Genomic DNA, 12,026 nt, shown 5'->3' with positions numbered 1-12,026 from the left:
AGTGAGCTTAGATGCAAGCCCCCCAACCCGTGGGGCAGCTGGGGGGACAGGAATGGTAGATCAAAACATCTCGAGGGCATTACACATTGATGTAGGTTCCTCTTCAGCAAGCGGCAAGGCTGGCTTCGTTCCAGGTTTATCTAAACAGCTGATGGGAGAAATTCCTTTCGCCACATCTCAAAAAGGATATTGTAGAGTTGGAAAAGGTTCAGGAAAGGGCAGCCAACACGATCAAGTGGGTGGAGCAACTTCCCTGTGAAGAAAGGTTGCAGCGTTGGGGACTTTTTGCATGAGAAAAGGGCAAGAGGCAACATGCAAGAAATTTATTAAAAATATGCACTGCACAGAAAAAGTGGATAGGGAAAAGATTTTCTCCTCTCATAACGCTGGAACTCGTGGATATCCAATGAAGCTGAATGAAGATTCAGGACAGATCAAAGAAGAGAAAGCCCTTCACGTAGTATAAACGATGGAACTGACTCACACAGGGGCCACCAACTGGGATGGCTCTAAGAGACGACTGGGTAAATTTCAGGGGGGAGAAGGCAATCAATGGCTACTAGCCAAGATGGCTATGCTCTGCCTCCACAGCTGGGAGGCAGCAACACCCCTGAATACCAGTTGCTGCAAACCAAAATGAGGGGAGAGGGCTCTTGTGCTCGAATCCTGCTTGTGGGCTTCCCATTGGGGCATCTGGCTGGCCATTATGAGAACAGGATGCTGGGCTAGATGGGCTACTGGCCTGACCCAGCAGGGCTCTTCTTACATTCTGTTTAAGTTCACTCCATGCTCTAAACACCTCCGTGCAGATCTATTCACTTGCAAACAATAAGGCCACCACGTTCTCTCTGCAGCAGCTGCCAAAGCGCCAAGAATTACTCAAGGAGCAACAGCCAGCCGCTGGGGGGTGGGGTGGGATTAGCATCGTGGCCTCAGGTAACCTCAACGAATGGGCTTGCTTGGGATGGGCACACGCACCCTGCAATGACAGCTGTCACTTAAACAGAAAGGAAGGGGAATGAATACATTACCGGAGGTTCCAGCCTGCCTCCAGGAATATTACAGGTGGCATTTATTGAATGTGTGGGAGTTACTTAGCAGCTCAATATCTTAACCTTGAAGTTGCCTGGAAATCTCTGGAAACAAAAGGCTTGTTTACAGGCTGCTCAAAAGATGCTCAGCTGTGATACTGCAGCACGTCCTGCTGCATTTGAGTTGGGGGGGGGGAGGGAGAGACAGGCATCAAAAGCAATCAATAACCAGCCCCCTGTGCCTGAGGTTACAGAAGCCTCCTAAGAATGAGTAAACTACAGGGTGGAGTCACCTCCATTGTGGGAATCTCCATTGCCACTGGAGAGAGATGGGGAGACAAACTCCTTGAAGAGCAGCTGGTCCTTCAAACCTCCAGCGTTAAGGGCTGTTCTGAAATACGCTGAAAAATGACATTCAGATGAAGCTGCCTTCTACTGAATCTCTGTTCACCTAGCTCAGTACTGTCTACAACCAGGGGTCAGCAAACATTTTCAGCACGGGGCCGGTTCACTGTCCCTCAGACCTTGTGGGGGGCGGATTATATTTTGGAGAAAAAAATGAATTCCTACGCTCCACAAATAACCCAGAGATGCATTTTAAATAAAAGCACACATTCTATTCATGTAAAAACATGCTGATTCTCAGATCGTCCACGGGCTGGATTTAGAAGGTAATTGGGCCGAATCTGGCCCCCAGGCCTTAGTTTGCCTACCCATGGTCTACACTGAGTGGTGGCTGCTCTTCAGGGTTTCAGAAAAGGGGCTTTGGCAGGTCTACCTGGAGATGCTGTGGAGAAGGCTACAGACCTTTCGTATGCAAATCCCTCCTGAGTCAGAACAGGATCGGCTCTCTCCCAGGGTCTTGAGCAAAGTCTTCCCCTGCTAGCAATGTAGACAATTTAGCCTGGAACATTCTCTGTACAAATCCTGTACTCTGCCACCAAGGCACATTACCTCCCCACCCACAGCTGTGCAAGGGTGAGAGTCACTGTGCTGTAGCAATTAGAGGGCTGGACTAAGACCAGAGGGCTGGACTAAGACCAAGGTTCAAATCCCCCCTTGGCCACAAAGCTCACTGGGTGACTCTGGGCCATTCACTGCCTCTCAGTCGACCTACCTCACAGGGTTGTCGTGGCGATTAAATGAGGAAGGGGAGAACCATGCACACAGCCTTGAGCTCCTTGGAGACAGTGGTGGGATATCAATGCATTAATAAAATAATAAAGTGGATATTAAGAAGGGCAGGATCCCACAGAAGTAGTTCTGTTAGCACAAAGGAATGCCCCCTTCTCTCTTGCTGCACAACCTCAAAATCTGTGCTAGGTTGTCCCACTAACAAATCTGAGGAGGGGCACACAGGGAGAGGAGAGACAGTTCCGCTACAGAAACGGAAATGTTTGTGCTAACAGAGGTACAGTCGGACCTTGGTTCTCAAACGACGAAAACCAGGAGGTAAGTGTTCTGGTTTTTGAATGTTTTTCAGAAGCTGAACGTCCGACACGGATTCTGTTTGAGTGCAGGAAGCTCCTGCAGCCAATCAGAAACCGCACCTTGGTTTTCGAAAATTTCAGAAGTCGAACCGACTTCCGGAACGGATTACATTCGAGAACCAAGGTACGGTTGTACTTTGCTGGATACTTCCTGAAATCACCTGTGTGCTATACCAATAAAATCACAGTCAGATCCCTTTGCCAGCACCAGCAGCCTGCGAGTGGCCCAGGAGGCAAAGCACAGAATCATAGGATTGTTGAGTAGAAGTGACCAGAAAGGTTAATCTAGTCCAACCCCCTGCAGTGCAGGAATCACAACTAAAGAAGTGCTGATAGATGACAGTCCGTGTTTAGAAACCTCCAATGGAGAGGAATCCACCACCTTCCAAGGGAGCAGGTCTTACTGTCAGAAAGGCTTGCCTTTTAGACCCCAGACCCTTTCGGTCAGCCTTCTCTGTGCACATTCCAGCTTGTCAATAAACTGCGGCACACAAAACGGGACACGACATTCCAGATGTGGTCCGACCAAGGTGGAATAGAGTGAAACCATTACTTCCCTTGATCTGGACACTAGACTGCCATTGATGCAGCCGAGGACTGCTTGCATGTAGTCGGTGAAGGGGGCAGGAGAGAAGGAAGCACCTTTCAGGCCCACTCACAACACCTGCACATTTGGTACAATTTCAGAAAACGGGGAGGCACTACACACAAGCAGCTCTACACTTTCTGACATTGCACTGATGGGGGCAATCTTGTGTCCCACTCCATATAGGTTGGAGGGAAGGAGTGGTCATTTGAACAGGGCTTGCCTCCCAACTGCATCCTCTTGCCACCCAGAAGGATGGGGATAATATTGGGCTACATTACAGGGCTGTAAGAATCCCTGAGAATATAGCGTAGGAGAAGCATTCGTAATATCCTCTCCAAAATACTTTTAGCGGGTGAGCTAAAACCACCCGGTCAATTTGTTATTACGGTCTGGTTAATTTTCAAATCTGATGTTTTAAAACCTTCTTTTAGGCACTGTTATCCATCGTGAGGATTTTGGAAGGAAGGGTTATGAAGCCTAAGCAAGCCAATCTTTTAAAAGAAAAATAATCCACGGTTTCATGCCAATGCATTTAATTATCTCTTTCTGCAGACTTCTTTACACTGTTTGCACACTGGGAGGTGTTTTTTTTAAAGTATTTTTTTGGTGGGGGGGGGGAGATAAAAGGCATGAGAAAGATAACCGCTGTAAGAATTGATACAATTCAGGTCCCCTTTTCCTCCAAAGCCCATGGATTTCGCTTAATTCAGAGCCCCGTGGCTGCTGGATCGTGTGTAAGTGCTCTGCGCATCAAGAATTCTTAAAGCACTCCGCTCAGATACAAATTGCATTATTTTTATTGATTTTTACATTACGGTGAGATTTGCTTCTGCAGTAATCGCAGAGGTTTCGGGAACAATTAAAAGCGTTCCCAATTTTCCACCAGCAATGGAATGATTATTTTTCATGACTGAAGTGTCATTTTAATAAAAAGAGCTGCTATAATTCATACCGCTGGAACTTGCAAATAATTACCACTATCCGTTATAGGCCAATACATCCAGAAATTAGTAATAAGGCAGAGCATCCAAGAGCTGTCTCTCTCTGCCAGGCAGCATAGCCCACAGATCTTTTTAAATACTGTAGCTGTTTCAGAATTCTAAATACATATTTACAGCCAATATAAAGAACCTTCTAAATCGTGGCTTGCTTTATTTCGCTGGGCAGGGATGGAATGGGATAAGATCTGGTCCAGGAGTCTCCGCTAAAATGGGAGGGATGGTGGGGTCCCAGGTACCTTGAAGCAGGGGGCACTGGGAGGCCATGCCTTGAAAAAAACATCTCTAGACCCAGAAGATTTTGCAAGGATCCCAATATCCTCTTTTTAGGGCAAGGTGCTGAAACAGATGGTAGGCATTCAGTTACTCCTGGATGACCACTGAGTATCCAGACACCTCAAGGGTAGAGAAAGGTATGATCATCTGCTGTAATTTTTTGGTGTGTGTGCCTTCCCAACCTCCTAACCATTTTAAATCATTGCAATGAAATCATGATCATTTGTTTCTTGGGCATATTACAAAAATACACACACTGTTGAAGGGTGAGTACAGAAATTCCATAAATGATATAGTAGGCAAGAGTTCACGTAGGTTAAGGTGCCGAGGTTAAAGTAGAATGCAGGAAGTTGTTTTTTACTGAGTCAGGCCACTAGTCCATCTAGCTCAGTACTGTCTACACTGACTGGCAGCAGCTCTCCAGACTTTTAGGCAAGGGCTCTGCCAGCCCTACCTGGAGACACTGGGGACATTCTCCATGCAAAGCAGGTGCTCTGTGCTACTGTATGACCCTTCTTCAGCATCTCTGACACCTGTAGGAACTCCACTTGAAAGAGATTGAGTGCTATTTGTTACTGAATGCTTCTGTTACATAGCAGGGATGGGAGAGAAAAAAACCCAAATTCAGTCTGCATTCACATTTTCTGAAACACTATGCAAACCTAAACACAGCCATCCTTCAGAATTCACTTTCAATTTTTATTCAGTATAGTTCAAAGATGCAAATAAATTGGGGGGAAACAGCACACAAAATGCAAATATTAGCAAAAATAACATGCAAAAATGTTTGGGTGGAAATTGCTTTGCATCAATGTGAATATTAGGCAAAACTGAATGTAAAAAAATTATTAGGATAACCTGCACTGAAATGTTGATAGGGAAATTCTACTCGGGAAAATTGGCACCGATTAATTTTTGTGAGTGTTTTTTTAATGCAAACTGATGTGGCAGTATGGAGAACTGAACTTAGGACCGGCAAAAAGCAAAATCCAGACGTGCCCCTCCCTATTACACTGCACGTCTCACCCACTTGCATCCGCCAAGATCAGTGCCAAGCTAAGGTAGGTTTCCTGTCAATGAAAGAAGGTAGTTTTGTTTGTCTTCTGGATTACCTATATTGAATGATGCAGAGGGGAGGAAGAACTCGAGAGCTTGTGCCAACACACTTGCTCACAGCACGATGCCTCTTCCCAGAACAACTGGCACACTGCTTCTGACTACCACTGCTTACTGGCAAAAAAGAAAAAGAGCTAACCTGATCACTTCTAAGCCTGCTGCCCTTTTCCCCTGGAGGAGGCAAAGTGTTGCACTGTATTTAGTGCTCATCGATTTGCAAGCTTGGAGGGGATTGCAAGCGCGTCAGAAACCAATGCCTAACGACCGCTCTATAGTCCCCCGTAAGAGCATCATTAGCCTAACAAAAATACATGCAAAAATATGTGCTGGAACAGACAACGCGACGTCTCCATCCGTAATCTTGATCACATAAATATTACTTTGGGCAAAAAAGAAAGAAAGAGGGAAATTATAAATGCGCCTGTTGGCAGGAGAGCCCGAAAACTTCTCAGAAATTATACAAGAGTTTATCCATCGTGCACACACCATATCCATCACTGTGTGCAGCTTTTTAATTAAAACTCCTCCAGCTAAGAAAGTTAGTAAGGAGGCTTGCCTCGCCATTTAGCAAATATGCCCATGAGCGACACACATGGAGTTATGCAGACGCCGAAGGACTACTTCCAGGAATAACTTTGAAATGAAGCAAGGGTTGGGACACAGACACACACAGACACACACAGAGAGAGAGAGGAGTCTTGATCAACTGCCAACTGGTTAAAAGGAGGATTTAGTCATGAACTCTACATTAGCACCACCATGACTAGATGCACAGAACTTGGAGTAAGCTGAGCAGCAGCCCGCTGACACACCCAGACTTTGCAGGAACAGCTCCTCTGTGCAGCTGAAAATAATCTGGGAGCATTAAAATTTAGCAGTTTAAAGTTTAACCACTTTCTGAGAACAAGCCCTTTGGAGCTCAGATTGTTGTGGGCGAGGCTCAAACCGCAGAGCCGCAGGCAGATCTCTGTGGCAGGAGGCATGCAGAAGGAGAAGGAAGTTCAGAAAAGGGAGACCTAAATGATCCAGGGGATGAAGTCACTCCCCTATGAAGAAAGGTTACAGTGACTGGGACTTGTTAGTTTGAGAAGAGGAGACACAACAGAAGTTTGTAAAATTATGCACGGCATGGAGAAAGTGGATAAAGGCAAGGTTCCTCAAATAACACCTCAGAGACATCCAGTGAAGCTGAAGATTCAGAAAGGATAAAAGAAAGGACTTCATCATGCAACTCACAGTTAAACTATGGAACTCACTCCTGCAGGAGGCAGCAATGGCCACCAATTTGGACGGCTTTAAAAGAGGACTGGGCAAATTCCCAGAGGAGACGGCTATCAAAGGCTGCTGCTAGCCACAATGGCTATGCTCTGCCTCCATAGTTGGAGACAGCAATGCTTCTGAATACTAATTGCTGGAAACCACAGGAGAGGAGATGGCCCTTGAACTCAGGTCCTGCTTGTGGGTTTCCCACTGGGGCATCTGATTGGCCTCTGAGAACAGGATGCTGGACTAGATGGGCCATTGGTCTGTTCTAGCAGCCAACCTCACCTTATGTTCCTATGAGAGAGAAGCCAGGTCCTGCCTACCAAACAGAACGTCGGCAGTTCCAGTATAGTTTCTGCTACTGCTGCTATGAGATTGTTCGATGGCATTTGATATGTTTTTAACTAAGGTTATTTGTGAAGCTGCTTTATTTTAATTTTTAAAAGTATTTTTAGGCCATCTGTGATTCTATCCCAGAAAGGGCGTGGTACAAATAAATATGCTATGTATGTATAAATAAATGAAATGTGGAACACCACTACCTGCTTGCACTTGGGAGTCAATGGCAACTCCTATAGAAGATGCAGGATTTGGCTTGAGCTTTGCTTGGTCCAGCAAAACAAATTAGGTTTTCCAAAACAGGGCAGATAAGTTTCAAGTCCTCAGGGAAGTGTGAATAAATATGCTGGCCTGGATGACCTTTCCAAAAGAGAAAAATGCTGATTGTAAAAGAAAAAGAAAAAGAAAAAAGAACTGTATAGGGAGAGTTGCTGACAACTCAGAAAGCATAAATACATAAATATTTTCATTTCATAATGTACCGGGGGGGGGGGGAACCACTTTGAAGAGCCAGCCTTGAAATGATATTGGGGTTGGGGAGTTAATATTAGCAGAGTTGCTTTCCAAATGTGTCCTGCCTTCTGACAAGTGACAATGAACCTGCAAAAGGCTGCTATGCAGAAAGTTAATAATAGCCTCCAGTCAAGGGAGCTTTTCATCAGTTGGTTCTCCCTCCCTCCTCTCCCCTTGGTTTTAGGAACCATCACCGCCCTAGCTATGTGTGGGCGAACCTTTGGTCTTTCCATATAGGACCACCATCATAGCAAATGTTTGGTCTTTCCTAATAGCATCAGCTATATTTGGTTTCCTTTGAAATTCTACAGCATTACAACAGGGCTTCCATTCTTATAAGCGCCTGAACTGTTAGGTGCCCCCATTAACTGATAGACTTCGGTCCTCACACCAGTCTCTGACTAACGGCAAGAGCTTCCATTCATCTCAGAGAAGCAGCGCTGCCTTACATTACCAAGACAGGATTCCCCACCCCAATTCAAATACTGCTCTTTTCAGGGTCTTTGTGCTAAGAATCTCTCTCATTCCAGAAATATAGCGGCGTGGCAGTTTCCAGAAGAACTGCAGGAGGAGCGCCAGCCTGGACGCTGCCCCTGCAAATCCAGACAGGCTCCCACCTTCCCAGGGAAACTGCTGAGCCAAAGCCATGAGGCAAGACAACAAGTTAGTCTCTGTGGAAATTTCCAGGCACACATGTTGGAACAGTCTTGCTTAGACTTGTTTTTTTATGCCGAAGGAAAGAAAATGAGCGATGTGTTCTAAGCCGTTTGCAAAGAGTCGATCTGCAAGCCTGGAGAAGAAACAACAGTTTTTTAAGAGTGTGGCAGGGAGAGAAGCAGGAATTCCACAATGTAGGATGAGGAAAGTGAGAAGAAGAGTGAGGGGTTGCTGGAAACGGAAGCTGAGCTCACGGATACGAGCCTCAGCTCCGCAATTCTCTGGACTATCTTATGCTGAGAGTTGTTAGCAGGGCACTGTTCCCCCTTCCCACAGCTACAGTTCTCGAGAGTTTTCTGGGGAAGAGGACTGATTGTTAAACCACTCTGGGAATTGTCACTCGTATGAGGGGAACAGGGGCTTCACAACAACTCTCAGCATCTTTACCAAACTACAGTTCCTAGGATTCTATATAGGGGGAAGCCATGGCTGTTTAGAGTGGTATGATACTGGTTTAAATTTATAGGGCAGGTGGGGCTGACAACTGCCAATTGCTTTTGCCCCATACAACACACTTACTCTTGGCACACAGCTAACTCCTTGGCCTGTGCTTGTTCAGAGATTGCCAATCCTGGTTCACCTGCACCTATCTATTCTCCCCCTCTGCATCTGGCTGCAGCTCAGTGGCAGAGGTTCAATCTCCAGCATCAACTGGTAGGGGTAAGAATGCTTCCTGCCCAAAATCTTGAAAAGCCGCTGTCCTTTAGTGTAGACCAGTGGTTCCCAAACTGTTAATGGCAACCCTGTCACCCTTGGTTCCATAAACAGCTCCGGCCCTACGCTATAAAAAACATCACTCATAATAGTGTTTGGCACAAGCCATTAAGAAGATAATAACACAATACCATTCAGAACAGTAACAATTAATTGCACATTTATTTAAAATCCAGTTGTAAGTATTTGGTCTACTTAATTCAACAAAACTGATGAACTTGATCAAGTGATACCAGTATTTCCAAGTCTGATAGTTATTTAGCAAGAATCTTAGATACCACATTTAGTAACTACTTCAGTAAATTCTTAATGTCCAGGATTGGCTTGTTGAAGTGATAAAGGTTTCCCTACATCTGGTTTAAAGTAACTTAGCAGGAGTCTTAAATCATCATGCTTAGTAATTGGCAGCTGATTTCTTTGCTTGAAGAGAAGTCGGATGACCACACGAAAACCACATTTCATCAAATATGATGTTGGAAATGCAACACGGAGCTTCTTAAACCGCTGACCATAGTGCGGGATAGCATTCAGAAATTCACCTTCTGCAACCAAAACTCTTAAAACCTTGGCTTCAGCTCAATGTCATTTTGTAGCTCAGTTATTCCTCCACTACCCTATCTTGTGACCTCGCTGTGAATTGCAACAAACTCAGAATTGTGAATGGAAAAAAATGCGACCAAAGGAAATACTGTAGCTTGGAAATTGCCAACAGCACTAAAACTTTAAATATGAAGCAAGGGAGGTGTTTCGCTCTAGGTTCTAGCTTGGTCAATTGAAAAAAAGTGAACAATGCACTCAGAGGGTCACACCTCCAGAGCCCCACTGCTACTCGCTTGCTTTTTCATGCCTCTCTGGGTGATCCCTGTGGGTCAGTAATGCTCACATGGGAATCATGGGCATAAGACAGATCTGATGAATCACTGGCATGACTTGGAATAAGGCAGCTTCCTAGATTCCTATCTTTGCGAAATCCTTCCCTTTTAAGGAGGATTGTGCTGGACTCCCACCCCTTGGCCACCCGACTCAAAGCACAGCTTGCCCTGGTGAAACAGCCTCCCCAACCAGGCCAACTCCCCAGTTACCAGTCTGCTCGGCTCTCGTGACAGGTGGGTGAGCTTATTTAGAAACTGATGCCACCAATGCTAATAGATTCTTCCAATAAATCTATTTTTAATTGGGACACCAAGATTGGAATCTCGGAACTCCAAAATGGGATCAAACAAGTCAAGAGCCAAGCCGGCCGCCCCACTCACAGGACGTTCCGGGCTTTGGAGCCAATCGGAAGGGATTTAGACATCCCTTCACACAAGCCTAAGCAAAGCATGGGCTTCACAGTGCACAGGAAAGTGTGGATTAACCACTGAAATGCAACTAGAACTAAAAACATCCAGTGAAGATTCTTCACCATGCATTTGGGGGCAGAAGAAACGTCATTTGATAACCTTCCCTCCAGTGGCAATTCTAATGACAAGCTGGAAGTTGGCACATCAACTGCTGCTTGTTTCCTAAGCCCCATTTGACACAGAAGTCTGCGAATGGCACCCCGTGCCATGAGAAGCCTCTGACTGACTGTAGCAGCTGCAACGTGAAGGCACTCAAGAGGCAAGGAGACCCATTTCCAAGCACTTGGACGCAACATCAAGGATGGGGGGTGTGGTACTCTCAAAACACAGGATCATATAGGGTCATCTAGCCCAACCCCTTGCTATGCAGGAATCTCAACTAAAGCACCCAGGACAGGTGGCCATCCAGCCTCTGCTTAAAAACATCCAGTGAAGGAGAGTCCACAACCTCCCAAGGGAACCTGTTCCACTGTCAAACAGCTCTTACTGTCAGAAAGTTCTTCCTGATGTTTCGTTGAAATCTCCTTTCTTGTAGCTTGGAAGCCATTGGGTTGAGTCCTACCCTCCAGAGTAGGAGAAAACAAGCTTGTTCCCTCTTCCATGTGAAATATTTGAAAATGGGTATCCTATCTCCTCTTCTCCAGGCTAAACATACCCAGCTCCTTCCACCGTTCCTCATAAGGCTTGGTTTCCAGCCTGTGATCTTCTTACCCTCATTTGCACACGTTCCAGCTTGTCAATATCCTTAAACTGTGGCATCCAGAACTGGACACTGTATTCCAGGTGTGGTCTGACCAAGGCCACAATGATGGGGACAGTGCTGACCCCCCCCCCCATCCATCGAGCACTTGTACAATGACGTAAGATCAGGGACAGCCTGGGGTACCTTCACAGTGCAGGAAAAATGCCCCGCCAGCCCCCTCACCCTGTACATCTGGGCTCCCTCCCTGCTGCCAGCCCTGTAGCTACAATTGCACCCTTGCCCACAGCTGTGCTCACGCTGCCATGCCAGCGGCTAGGGCTCAGCAGCAGCAGTGAGGGGAAGGGATCTGTGGCACAGGTAAAGTCCTGGCAGAGCTGGCAACGGCACAACAGCAGGGATGGGATCTGCCGCCTGAGGCAAATTCATTCACCTCGCCTCACTGAAGCACTGGCCTGGCCTAAGACGAGGCTAAAAGAGGCCTGTCTAGTCCAGCATCCTGTTCTCACAGTGGCCACCCAGATGCCTTTGGAAAGCCATGAGTCAAACAGCACTCTGTCCACCTGCAGTTCCCAGCAAGTGGAATTCAGAGAGGCACAACCCCTCTGATCATAGATGCAGAGCATTGTGGCTAGTAGTCATGGGTAGCCATGTCCAATGCTCTTTTAAAGCCATCCAAGTTGTCTGCTCAAAGCTTTCAAGAACAACGCCCAATCTATCCTTTTGTTTGTGGCAAAAATATTAGGCATGCAGATATATCATACACACATATATAGCACATATTTATACCCTTTTCAGTTCAAGTCAACAAGCCCTTCTTTCCTGCTGCTGCATGCTGGGCACAGATATTTTTAACTAGCCCGTGTTCTCGTCCTTCACCATATTAACAAATTCAGTGTCACTTAAGATGTATTAAATTCTGCAATATAGCAAGCAG

The 12,026-nt window shown here is 46.1% G+C and overlaps 1 protein-coding gene across 4 annotated transcripts in view; it reads right to left on the bottom strand.

The window, feature by feature from the left end:
• GLCE (glucuronic acid epimerase) overlaps nucleotides 1-12,026 on the bottom strand; it is a 60,216-nt gene that overhangs the window by 24,380 nt on the left and 23,810 nt on the right. The window contains exons 1-2 of one of the 4 annotated variants that reach the window (XM_079953022.1): nucleotides 1,032-1,127; nucleotides 84-253 (exon numbers count right to left, since the gene is read on the bottom strand). The exons of 2 other annotated variants lie outside the window; for them this stretch is intronic. The gene's annotated coding sequence lies outside the window, so the exon portion shown is untranslated. Of the gene's footprint in view, nucleotides 1-83; nucleotides 254-1,031; nucleotides 1,128-12,026 lie in introns of those variants that run through there. One more of the 4 variants, XM_079953021.1, reaches the window with a different exon arrangement.

Source organism: Podarcis cretensis, assembly GCF_951804945.1.
Source record: "Podarcis cretensis genome assembly, chromosome: 14".
NCBI lineage: Eukaryota > Metazoa > Chordata > Lepidosauria > Squamata > Lacertidae > Podarcis > Podarcis cretensis.
This window is presented reverse-complemented; position numbering and strand designations above follow the sequence as displayed.